The sequence below is a fragment of the Neophocaena asiaeorientalis genome, unplaced genomic scaffold (genome assembly GCF_003031525.2).
Source record: "Neophocaena asiaeorientalis asiaeorientalis breed wild unplaced genomic scaffold, Neophocaena_asiaeorientalis_V1.1 scaffold47, whole genome shotgun sequence".
Classification (NCBI taxonomy): Eukaryota; Metazoa; Chordata; class Mammalia; order Artiodactyla; family Phocoenidae; genus Neophocaena; species Neophocaena asiaeorientalis.
In genome coordinates, this window is record NW_020175399.1 from 1468145 (window position 1) to 1482025 (window position 13881).

Sequence of the window (13881 nt, forward strand, 5' to 3'; positions counted from 1 at the left end):
CTTAAATGTCTTACAGAATTTACTAGTGAACCCATCTGGGCCTGGTGCTTTCTGTTTTGGAAGGTTATTAAATATTGATTCAATTTCCTTCATAGATATAGGACTAAGGAGCTTGTCTATTTTTTTAAATGTAACTTTTTCTATACTCATCTTTTTTCTTTTTTTGGCTGCACCACGCACCTTGCAGGTTCTTAGTTCCCTGACAAGGGATTGATCCTGGGCCCCTGGCAGTGAGAGAACCCAGTCCCAACCACTGGACCACCAGGGAATTCCTGAGATTGTCTATTTTTATTGTGTAAGTTTTGGTAAACTGTGTCTTTTGAGGAATTGGTCCATTTCATTTAGATTATCAAATATGTGGGCACAGAATTGTTTATAGTATTCCTTTATTATCATTTCAGTGTCCACAGGATCTGTAGTGATGTCCCACCTTTCATTTCTGATATGAGTAATTTGTGTCCTCTGTTTTATTTTTCTTAGTCTGTCTAGAGGCTTATGAATTTCATGGATCTTTTGAAAAAACCAACTTTTGGATTCATTTACTTTTTGTATTTCTTGTTTTCAGTTTTATTAATTTCTGCTCTAATTGTTATTTTTCTTCTTTAGATTAATTTGCTTTTTTTCTAGTTTCCTAAGGTAGAAACTTAGATTGAGTTTAGTTGTTTCTTGTTTTCTATAAATACATATCCAGTGCTATAAATTATTCTCTGAGCACTGCTTTCATTACATTCTACAAATTTTGGTAAGTAGAGTTTTCATTTTCATTTAATTAAAAATATTTTAAAATTTCACTTGATACTGCTTCTTTAACACATGTGTTATTTAGAAGTGTTTTTAATCTCAACACATTTGAGATTTTCCAGATATTTCTAATCAGGAAAATTATTGATTTGTAATCTCATTCCATTGCAGTCTGAGAGCATATATTGATTTTATTCTTTTAAATTTGTTAAGGTGTGTTTTATGGCCCAAAATTTTTTCCATTTTGCTGAATGTTCCATGTCAGCTTGAGAAGAATGTGTAATCTTAGTGTTGTTCAATGAAGTAGTCTATAGATATTCATTAGACCCAGCTGATTGATGGTGGTGTTGAGTTCAACTATGTCCTTACTGATTTTCTGCCTGCTGGATTTGTCCATTTCTGAAAGAGAGGTGTTGAAGTCTCTAACTAATAGATGGTTTCGTCTATTTCTCTTTGTAGTTTGCATAGGTTTTGCCTCAAATAGTTTGATGTTCTGTTGGTAAGTGTATACACGGGAAGGACTGTTATATCTTTTTGGAGAATTGACCCCTTTATCATTATGTAATGACCTTCTTTATCCCTGACATCTTTAATTTCTTTGAAATCTCCTCCATCTGAAATTAATAGAGGTACTCCTACTCTCTTTTCACTAGTGTTAACATGATATATCTTTTCCACCCATTTACTTTTTTTTTTTTTTGCGGTACATGGGACTCTCACTGCTGTGGCCTCTCCCGCTGTGGAGCACAGGCTCCGGACATGCAGGCTCAGCGGCCATGGCTCACGGGCCCAGCCGCTCCACGGCATGTGGGATCTTCCTGGACTGTGGCACGAACCCATGTCCCCTGCATCAGCAGGTGGACTCTCAACCACTGTGCCACAAGGGAAGCCCACCCATTTACTTTTATCTGTAAGTGTCTTTATAATTCACTTCTTTTAGGAAGCATATAGTTGGCTCTTGTTACCTGACCTACTCTGAACACACCCAAATTTGTGCAATTAGAACACTGATGTTGAAAGTGATTATTGATATAGCTGGTTTAACATCTACCATATTTGTTCCTGTTTTCTATTTGTTGCACTTTTTCTCTGTTCTTATTTTTGTCTTTTAATTTTTTTGGCCTTTTGTGGTTTTAACTGAGCATTTTATATGATTCCATTTTCTCCCCTTTATTAGCATATCAGCTAATACTTCTTTTGTAACTTTTTTTTAGTGCTTGCCACAATGCAATATACATTTACAATTAATCCAGGTCTGCTTTCAAACAACATTATATCACTTCCCGGTAGTGTGAGTACCTTTTAATAACAAAATAATCCTAATTCCTCCCTCCTGTACCTTATATCATTGCTTTCACTAATTTCACTTATACGTAAGTATACATAAGCACAAACATATATGCATATGATATATAAAAGTACACACGATTGAACACAGTGTTATTATTAACAAACTATTACCTGTTAGATCAATTAATAATAAGAAAAAAAGTTTTTTATTCACCTTCACTCATTCCTTCTTCAAGGCTCTTCGATACTTTATGTAGATCCGAGTTTCCAATCTTTATCACTTTCCTCCTCTCTAAGCACTTCTTTTAACGTTTCCTGAAAGGTCTACTGGCAAAAAATGGACCTTCAATTTCTTCTTTATTTCTTCTTCGCTTATGAAGGATAACTTTGCAAAGTACAGAACTCTAGTTTCCAGGTTTTTTTCTCTAACCACTTTAAATATTTCACTCCATGCTTTTCTTGCTATCATTTCTGAGAAGTCAGATGTGATTCTTATTTTTATTCCTCTATAAAGGTGTCCTCATTTCTTTTATGGTGTTTTTGATATTTTTAACATTTCTTTTGGTTCTTAGGATTTCCATCTCTCTGCTTACATTGCCCATCTGTTCCTACATGCTGTCTACGTCACCCACTAGAGTCCTTAACATAGTCCTCTCGCTTCTTTCAGGATTTTTTTTTTAGCTTTAATTTTCTGTAGTTTTATAAAATGATATTCCTAGGTATAGTTTTTGGCCCATTTATCTTGGTGTTCTCTGAGCTTCCTGGATCTGTGCTGTGGTGTCTAACATTAATTTGGGGGAAAATTTCAGTCACTATTACTTCAAATATAACTTCTGTTCCTTTACTTCTTCTTCTTGTATTCCCATTACATGTATGTTACACTTCGTGGTTGTGCCACAGTTCTTCAATATTCTACTTTTTTCTTCAGTCTTTTGTTCCCTTTGCTTTTGGTTTTCAAGAATTCTATTACTATATCCTTGAGCTCAGAGATTCTTTCCTGAGCCTTGTTTAGTCTACTAAGGGGCCCATCAAAACCATTCTTCATTTCTGTTACAGTGTTTTTTATATTTATCACTTCTTTTGGTTCTTTCTTAGGATTTCCATCTCTCTACTTACACTGTCCGTCTCTTCTGGCATGCTGTCTACTTCACCCATTTAGAGCCCCTAGAATATTAATCATAGTTGTTTTAAATTCCAGGTCTGATAACTCCAATATACCTGCCATCTCTGGTTCTGGTCCTTGGTCTGCATCTTCAAATTGGGTTTTTTGCCTTTAGGTATGCCTTGTAATTTTTTCTTGATAGCTGGACATGACATACAATGTAAAAGGAACTGCTATAACAAGGCTTTAGTAATGGGATGGTGAAGCGTGAGGGAAGGGGAAACATTCTACAGTCCTATAATTAGATTTTGATCTCTCAGTGACCGTATGTCTCTGGACTATGTAACTTCACAACAGCTTCTCAGTTTTATTCTTCTTGCCTTGGGTGGGACAGGATGGCTACAGTAAGCTGGAGTTGGGTATTCCCCTTCCCCAGGTTAAGTTAGGCTATGATAATACCCCAGCAGGTTAGGCTCTGGTTAAATAGTTGCCTCTGAGGTCAGGTCTTCTTAAGAACAGAGTACTCTGGCTTATTTCAAAATGATTCTCCTTTCTCTCCCCCTGACAGAAGTACAAGGGTATTTTTCTCCTGTATGTACTCCTGGAGGTAAATCTCACAATATTGTGGAGATCCCTCTATGACTGGGTTCCCAAGGAGTTTTTACCTCTCAGACTTGTCCACACTGAGGCTCCAGCAATTTAACTTACAGTTCAGGTTTTCCTATCCTGGCACTGGTTCCTGCAGTGGTTTCTGCTCCTCTACTACAGTAAGCCATGACTCCCTGTATTCACCTGTCTCTTCTCTCCAATCTTGTGGGCAATAGTTTGCCCTGTGTCCTCTCCTCTTTTACAGATACAAGAAGCACTGGTGATTTTTCAGTCTGTTTAGTTTTTTACTTATCTTTTGGATGGAGTGGCTCCAAGCTCCTTACATATGGAACTAGAAACCTCACTTACTTCTTTTGAAGTCTACTAGTGATCAGTCACTGCATATCAGGTATTCAGTTTACATGCAAAAATGTAGTTATGTTGCCTCCTTGTCTTCCAGGGATGAACCCATATGACATCTTCGAAAATACATAATCATAAAAGGAAATGGCCAAGAAAAAAAATAGAAGGGCAGTAATAAAAGTGTTAACACTGACGGGAAATTTGAAATTAATGTAAACATAGTTATAACATAATTGGCTGACCATGGAAATGTTGACAATATCATTTGACCTTTAGATATGCACCTGTAGTAACTTACCAGTACAAATGAGAACAGTGACTGTGCTGAAAAGGATGAAGATGTCCAATAGGGAATGACATACCAGCAAAAATTTTTATATTAAAGAAACTTTCAGAAATATTTCATGACACTGAAAGCATGAAAGATGAAATGCTGGATGGAAATCCATATTTAGAAAGAAGAATGACAATTCAGCAAACTATAGAAAAGATGCTCATTCCTAATATACAAATTATACGAGAAGAAAGTAAGCACTGTTAAATCTACTATTGATAATTTTTATAATGAAATAAAACACTCTAATTTTAAATGTTTCTAACATTTCATATTAAAATATAGTAAATAACTGTTAGCTTAACTAATGCTTTAAATTTCCTATACATTTGTGATTGACAGTAAGAATTTTTAATGTTTTGACAAAAAATTTTTTAGGTAATGGAGCAACAGTAATTTTTCCATTAATTAATACTGCTTTCAGGTAGCAGTCATTTTTACAGTCCCACAATACTATGTAAAGCAAGATTTGCCTATATTTCATGGGATTTTTTGGGGGGTGGGGTGCCACTGTAAATGGTACTGTTAATTAAATTTTGATTTCCAAATATTCACAGCTAGTATACTGAAATGCATGCCCTTTATTGTTTTTTATTGCCTTATGGTATTGGGTTGAACTTCCAGTGCAAAATTGAATAGTCATGGTGAAATCTAACATACTTGCCTACTTCCTGTTCACAGAAGGGGAAACCATTAAGTCTTTAATGGTTGATACTGATGTTACTATCAGTGTTTAGGAGATTCAATTTATCACATTAATGAGGTTGCCTTCTATTTCAAATTTGCTAAGCATTTTTTGTTATGAATAGGTTTTAAATTATGTCAAATGCTTTTCTTTTTGTACATATTGATATAACATGTTTTCTTTTTTAGTTACGTGATTGACTTCCAAATGTTGAATTACTCTTTCAGTTCTGAACTGGACCACTTTCAAATACACCCAGAGCATTCTGTTCTCCTTAAAAAAGGCACACTGTCAAGGGAAACATTTTATCACAGTCAAACAGACCTCGGGTAAGGGAAATCCCAACTTCTGTTCCCTACAGCCTTTGACATAGAGGAAAGAAAATACCCAACTCCAGTCCCTTTGAGCCTCTGACAGAAAAAAGGGAAGTACCCAAATCCAGCCCTTTCTAGCCTTCCTGTCTCACCTCAAGTGGGAAAAACCGAAGAATCACTTGGTAAGGTCACAGACAAGGGGCACAGGCTCACTAAAAGACTGAGACTTAATCACAGGGATATAAATGCTACTCCTCTCCCCACATACCTTACCAACATATTAACAGAGCTCCTCTTTCCACTTTTCAGAGTTGTCCTTGAGTTGCCTCTTATTTCCAGGGATTACAGTGTACTTAAGAGTGAAGGAACAGGGAGAAATGTATCTATGTCACACTTTCTGAAACAGAAGTCCTGGTGCCTGTTTTTATAAATAAAGTTTTACTGGAAAACAGTCACACTCATTCATTTATTAATTGTCTAAGGTGACTTCTGTGCTACAATGGCAGAGTTAAGTAGTGTGAAAGACCAGGACTTGAAAAGCATAAAACACCTTCGATTTGGTCCTTAAACTTTCTGACCCCTGTGTTAGAGGGCATTATGGTAAAGCCCCAAATACAACAGCAACAAAAAGGATAAAATATTATGAATAAGCAGGTCAAAAACTGTTTAAAATATATATGAAGGTAACTATAAAATATACATTAAAAATTCAAAAAGAGCCTTAAATAAATAAAAAGACATCCCTTGTTTTTAGATTAGGATGTCCCAAGTTCTTCAAGACAACACTTATAAGTTTATAAATTTTATAAACATAATTTTATAAATTTAATAAAATCCTCCCCCCAAAATCCCCAAAAATTAGTTTTACAGAGCTACACAAATTGATCCTGAAGTTCAACTGGAAAAATAAACCCACATAAATTTCTAGGAAAACACTGAAGAAAAAAAAGAGCTCCATGAGTGAACTAACCTGACAAATTATTATAATATACTATAAAGCCTACATAATCAGGAGTGTGGTACTAGCCCCTGAATAGAGAGGTCAATGGAAAGGAACAGAAAAGTCCAGAAAACAGACCCAACTGTATGTAAAAGCTTACTACATCACAGTCCATTTGCAGTTAATAATGTATTGCTTCACAATATCTTGCAATGTTATAAGCTCATAGTCCCCTGTTCTTTATTTTACTTTTTTATATATAATACATACATGTATGTTATAGACCTAATACAACGATGTTACAATTTAAATTTTTAATAAGGTATTTGCTTTATGCTATGAAGAGAGAAAAGGCAAAAAAAAAAACTTTGCATTTACCCAGATATTTACCAGTTCTAATGCCCTTCATTCTTTTCTGAGGATCCAAGTTTTCAAGAAGTTTCATTTACTTCTGTCTTAAGTACTTCTTTACTTACCCAGATATTTACCAGTTCTAATGCCCTTCATTCTTTTCTGAGGATCCAAGTTTTCAAGAAGTTTCATTTACTTCTGTCTTAAGTACTTCTTTACCTTGTGGTGTAATACAGATCCATTTGTAACAAATACTCTTAGTTTTCTTTTATTGAAAATGCCTTTATTCCATCTTCATTTTTGAGTATTTTCACTGGATATACATTAAGGATTGACAGGTTTGTTTCTTTTTTTTTCGCTCACAACTTTAAAGGTGCTGTTCCATGCAGTTTGGCTGAAATGGTTTCTGATGAGAAGTCAGAAAGTAATATGATCATTATGCCCATGTATATGTCATTTTTGTGCTGCTAAGCTTACACTTTTTGTTTGGCTTCAGACACTTTAATTATGATGTGCCAAAGGTGGCCTTCTTTACCTTTATCATGCTTCATATTTAGCATTTTCTGTCTGCAAATTTTTACATTTAATGGAGTTTGAGAATTTTTCATTTAAAAAATGTTTTTCCCCATTTGTCTCTTTCATCTCTTCTGATATCCCAATTACACATATGTTTGACTGATGTGATCTAACAGGTTTCCGTGGCTCTGTTCAGTTTTTCTCATTCTTTTTTTTACTCGTTTCCTCACCTAAGATAATTTTTATTGATCTGGCTCCAAGCTCACTTACTCTTTCTTCTGTCACGTCTATACACATACAGAAGTTAAATCCCCTCAATGAACTCTGCACTTCAGAAATTACATTGTTGCTTTCCAGCATTTCCATTTATTTCCTTTTCATGAGTTCCTTGTGGAGAATTTCCATTTTTCTACTGAGATTTTCATGCATTGAAAATATGTTGTTTCAACGTGTGGACACTGCAGGGGGAAGGAGGGCTGGGATGAATTGGGAGACTGGGATTGACATACATATGCTGCTAGGTATAAAACAGATAACTAGTAAGGACCTGCTGTATAGCACAGGGAAATCTACTCAGTGCTCTGTAGCAACCTGGATGGGATATACATATGGCTGGTTCACTTCACTGTGCATCAGGAGCTAGCACAACATTGTAAAGCAACTATACACCAATAAAAATAAATAAATATTTTAAAAAGAAAATATGTTGTTTCACTTCATTGAGAATAAAAGTGCCCACTTTAAAATTCTCAAATGCTAGTTTATAATTTGGGTTTACCTTAGAGTTGGAATTCGGTTCTTCATAAGAATGAACATTGTAATTCATAGGAAGACCACTATAAAAATAATGTACAAAACATAAGCTAAATAGGAAAACTAAAATGAAATTCTAAAACAATTCAACTGCTCCCAGAAAAGCAAGAAAGGAGGAACAAAGAAACTAATAATGGAGGAAACAAATAGAAAGCCAAAAAATAAAATGGCAGACCCCAGCAGAGACACAGCAATAATTCCAATAAATGTTAATGGAATAAATGCTCCACTTAAAAGGCAGAGACTGTTAAAAATCAATTTAAAAACTAACATAAACTAAATATGAAATACAGAGGTGAACTTTAAATATAAAACACAAATAGACTGAAGTGGGTGTAAAAACAATATCAGAAGGAAATGATAAGCTAAGTTCACTAAAATAGTTGTATCAATAGTAGATAAAACAGATTTAAAAACAAAACTTATTACTGGAAAGCAAGAAGGACTAAGACTAAAAAAAGTACTGATTCAACAATACACAACAATCATAAACGTATTTGCACTCAGTAACAGAATACATGAACTAAATCAAAATACATGAACTAAAGACTGACAAAATAAAAGGTAATTCTACACTCATGGTTGCTAATTTTAAACCTCTGTCAGCAATTCACAGTCATAAAAAAAAATTCAGGAATGCATACATGCATAAAAGATATGAACAACGTTATCAATCACCTAGATTCAATTGATACTGTTAGACAATACAACAAAAATGACATAACGCACATTATTTTCAATTGCACAAGGTAGGTTTACCAAGAGGGACAATATTCTGGACCATAATACAGTAGAAATATAAATAAAAACATTAAGATTGGCTTCCCTGGTGGCACAGTGGTTAAGAATCCACCTGCTAATGCTGGGGACATGGGTTTGAGCCCCAGTCTGGGAAGATCCCACATGCCATGGAGCAACTAAGCCCGTGCACCACAGCTACTGAGCCTGTGCTCTGGACCCCGAAAGCCACAACTACTGAAGCCCACAGGCCTAGAGCCCGTGCTCTGCAACAAAGAGAAGCCACCACAATGAGAAGCCCACGCACCGCAACGAAGAGTAATCCCCCACTCGCTGCAACAAGAGGAAGCCTGCGTGTGCAGCAACAAAGACCTAATGTAGCCAAAAATAAATTAACTAAATTAAAAAAAAAACAAGCTAAAACATTAAGACTGTAAAGAATATGTTCTTTAACCACAACAGAATTAAACACAAACCATAAGGTAACTAGGAAACCCCCAAATATTTAGAAATTAAACATTCCTTTAAATGAACATTGACTCAGTCAAAAAACTACAAGAAAGATCAGATGACATTTTGTACTGAATAATAATTAAAATATGTTTTAAATCTGTGAGATGCAGCTAAAGAAATTTATGACTTTAAATGTCTATGTTAGAAAAGAAGGAAGGTCTTGGGACTTCTCCGGTGGTGCAGTGGTTAAGAATCTGCCTGCCATATACCCTGAGAAAACCATAATTCAAAAAGAGTCATGTACCACAATGTTCACTGCAGCTCTATTTATAATAGCCAGGACATGGAAGCAACCTAAGTGTCCATAAACTGGTGAATGGATAAAGAAGATGTGGCACATATATACAATGGAATATTACTCAGCCATAAAAAGAAACGAAATTGAGTTATTTGTAGTGAGGTGGATGGACCTAGAGTCTCATACAGAGTGAAGGAAGTCAGAAAGAGAAAAACAAATACCGTATACTAACACATATATATGGAATCTAAAAAACAAACAAAAAATAATGTTTTACCAGAACACAGCCACATCCATTCACTTAAATTATCTATGGCCGACTTCTGCCACAACAGCAGCACTGAGCAATTGTGAGAGGCCATACGGTCCATAAAGCTAAAATACTATGCTGCCATTTAACAAAAACTTTACCTACACCTGACCTAAACTTCTACCTTATGAAAGCAGGAAAGGAAGACAAGTTAAACTCAAAGCAAGCAAAAGGAAATTATAAAGGTAAGAGCAGAAATCACTGAAATAAAAAACTGAAAAATAGAGAAAACAAAAAAATATCAAAACTGATAAATTAGATAGATTGATAAAGAAAGGAATAAAACTAATTTCTAATATCAGGAATTAAATAAGGAACATCACTACAGATGCTTCATACATTCAAAAAATAAAAAAGGAATATTATGAACTGATATGGAGTAGGTTCCAAAAAGTAGTATTGAAAGGAAAACTCAAAATACAATATGTTAAAGAACAAATATATCATGCTACCTATTGTGTGAGAAGGGAAAATAAAACATATATCTGTGTCAGCAGAATAAACCAGAAAACAATGAACTGAGTCATCAATAAGGGATGGGGAAGCAAATGAGGTAGAACGGATATAGGAGAGAATGACACTTCTCTGAGTGTAATCTTTTGTACACTTAACTTATTAAAGCACATTACTACTCTAAATATTCAAAAAATAAAATTATATCAGTAAGAACGTGATGGAAGGAAAACTAAAACTAAACAAATGAACATAGTTACATTCTGTGTTTACACCATAACCATATGGAGAGAAGAAAAGGAAGCAAATGGGATGGGAAAAAGAGAAAGAGGAAGGGGCAGGGAAATAGGCAAGGAAAGGGGAAGAATGGAAAGAAGGGAGGGAGGGAAGAAGAAAGGATGCATTCAAGTATCTTATAAACACAGTATCTGACAGTATACCCTCAGTCTTGGGGGATGCGGGGGTGTCAGGGGGCGAGGAGCAGTAGTGAAAATAAACCCTTAACTATTCTTAGTGGGTTTGTTTATTGGCTTTTTGGTGAAGCAATTTTGAAAATACTTTAGGTACATTGTAAGACTGCACAATTGCGTAAATATTTTTGATGTTGCTGGGAGCCAGTTTTCTCACTGTGCATAGAAGGAAGAGATAATTATAGAATGGGGAAAATCAAGAAAGAACACTATAGGGATGGATTAGAACTAAAGGTACAGTATGAACCCACACAGAAATAAAATATGTATATGTTTAGTGTATATATATCTGTGTATCTGTGTATATATATGTACGTACTTCCTAGCTCTGTAGGAAGGGCTAACAAGAAAAGAGCTCAGGAGCAATGAGCAACCAAGCACCGAGATCTTGGTTTGTAAATACTATTCCTCCACTAAAAGGAACCAAGGCTCCTAGAAGAAAGAGACAATTGCAGGATGAAGCAGGATAGGTATGAGTCTTATGATGACAAAAGTAAGGAAATGTTCAAATAAATGTTGGGGACATATTACAAGCACATAAGAAACAGTTTTAAGGGGTTCCCATGGGCCATATCTAGAACATTTTGAGCAAAAAAATAATTAAGAAACAAAATGAAATATTAACCATGGAAAAAAGCTAAGAATTTCAATCCCTCATAATAATAAATAAATCAGAGAGAAGGTAGGTCTTGTGCTTATAATATTATGCTGAGGCTTGACTGGTAAATCTGGAGGAAGTGCTAGAGTTGCAAAACATTCACAGTAAAGAATGGGCAAGGATAAAGGCTAAGTCCAGGGAGATATTTTGATAGGGTGCAAGATATTTTCATGATCTCAAAATATCTCACTACACTGTGATGGAATCATCAACAATGTGAATATTCTGGTTGCCATACTGTACTACAGTTTTACAAGGCTGTGGAAATGCTGCAGATTAAAGAAGGCTACAAAGACATGACAACTAAGTATAATATATTTTTTGGTATAAAAAACGTAACATAAAAGTTATTATTTCAGCCATTTAAAAATGTACAATTCAGTGGCATTAAGTACATTCACATTTTTGGGCAACCATCACCACCATCCATCTCATCATCCCAAATTGAAACACTGCACCAATTAAACAATGATTCTTATTCTCCCTCACCAGCCCCCCACCCCCAGAACACTATGCTACCTTCTCTATCTATAAATCTGACTATTCTAGGTACCACATATAAGTAGAATCATACAGTATTTGCCATTTTGTGGCTGGCTTGTTTCACTTAGCATATTTTCAAGGTTTACCCATGTTGTAGTATGTATCAGAATTTCATTCCTTTTTAAGACTAATATTCCATTGTATGTATACATGATATTTTGTTTATCTATTCACCTGTTGATGAATTTTTAGGTTGTTTCAACCTTTTGGCTATTGTGAATAATGCTGCTATGAATATTGGTGTGCAAATACCTGTCTCTGCTTTCACTTATTCTGAAACTATACCTAGAAGTGAAATTGCTGGATCATATGGCAATTCTGCTTAATTTTTTAAGGAACTGCCATACAGTTTTCTACAGTAGCTGTACCATTTCACATTCCCAACAGAAATGTCCTCTTTTGGACATTTGGAAAATACCCCCATGTTTGTTTCCTGTTTTCGAGATTCCACGTTGCTCTCTTGTAATTAACTGCCTTGTTTTGGTGTGACACAGCCTCCATTTGCTTTCTGAGAAAGGGTGTGTAAGAGATACAATTTTTTTGAACTTGTGTGTCTGAAAATGAATTATTTTGCTCTCACACTTGATTATTTGGTTGAGTATAACATTCTAGGTTAAAAATATTTTCAAATCGTTTACTCCATTATCCTTCAGCTTCCAGGGTTTTTACTCGCAAGTTCAAAGATATATTTATTCTTGTCCTTTTCATGCAACATGGTTCCCCCCCTGCACCCCCTGTGCAAGTTATTATGATCTTCTTTTGATTCCCATTGTTCTGAAATGTCACAATTATGTCCCTTGCTGTTGGTCTTTCTTTTCCACTATGCTGGGCACTTAGTGTGCTGATACAGTTTGAAAATGCACATCTGACATTTCTGAGAAAATTTTTAAAATTATTTTAATATTTTCCTTTCCTCCATATTCTCTGCTCTCTCTCCTTTATTTGGATGTTAGATATCCTGTTCTAATCCACTAATTTTCTTAACTTTTCCCTCTTATTTTCATAGCTTTGTCTTTTTGTTCTACTATCTGGGACATTTCCTTGGTTTATCTTTCAATCCACTTATGGACTTTTTCATTTATGTTATCATGTTTTTAATTTCTAAGAGCTCATTTTGGTCCTTTAAATATTCCTTTACATGGCCTTTTTTATTGGCTGAGTTGGGTCTTTGGTGCTGCGTGCGGGCTTTCTCTATTTGGGGCGAGAGGGGGCTACTCTTCGTTGCAGTGCACGGGCTTCTCATTGCGGTGGCTTCGCTTGTTGCGGAGCAAGGGCCCTAGAGTGCGTGGGCTTCAGTAGTTGCGGCACACGGGCTTAGTTGCTCTGCAGCATGTGGGATCTTCCCAGACCAGGGATCAAACCTGTGTCCCCTGCATGGGAAAGTGGATTCTTAACCACTGCGCCACCCAGGAAGTCCTGGCATTTTATTGTTTCATGGATGCAAAGTTTTCTCTCATCTCTCTAAAGGAATTTATTATAATTAAAACATTTTCTTCTGTTCTCTGCATTGTTTGTTTGTCTTTAATTGCTTGCTGTTGGTTTGTTCATTTTGGTCTCTGCCTTTCTGCTTAAAGATTTTCTTCAAATGTGGAGTGATCCATGGTTGTCTGTTCATATCTAAGGGACTGGAATGAAAAGCTGATTGGAAGTTTTAGGTATATAGGTGGGGCTTGTTAATCTTTGTTCTTCATGGTAGAATGACATGGTTGGGTCATTTCAATGGAGATTCCCAACTGTAAATACTGGTCTGATTTCTTCAGCTGGTCAATTTACTCTGAGAGAACTCCAGCATTCTCTTGGCTGTCAGCAAAGTCTATGCTTTCTTCATGGCACTACCTTGTATAGTTAAACGCTAAAACAAAGTTTTTAGTCTGACTGTTGTAAGAGTTCAGGCAAGGTAGGGATCAATGAGTGGCAGCAA

At 35.5% G+C, this 13881-nt stretch overlaps 1 long non-coding RNA gene across 2 annotated transcripts in view; it reads right to left on the reverse strand.

The window, feature by feature from the left end:
* Nucleotides 1–13881, reverse strand: part of LOC112414128 (uncharacterized) — a 59176-nt gene that overhangs the window by 12307 nt on the left and 32988 nt on the right. Inside the window, exons 3-4 of one of the 2 annotated variants that reach the window (XR_003006084.1) lie at nt 8003–8060; nt 6695–7114 (exon numbers count right to left, since the gene is read on the reverse strand). This is a non-coding gene — a long non-coding RNA (uncharacterized LOC112414128). Of the gene's footprint in view, nt 1–6694; nt 7115–8002; nt 8061–13881 lie in introns of those variants that run through there. The other variant, XR_003006083.1, reaches the window with a different exon arrangement.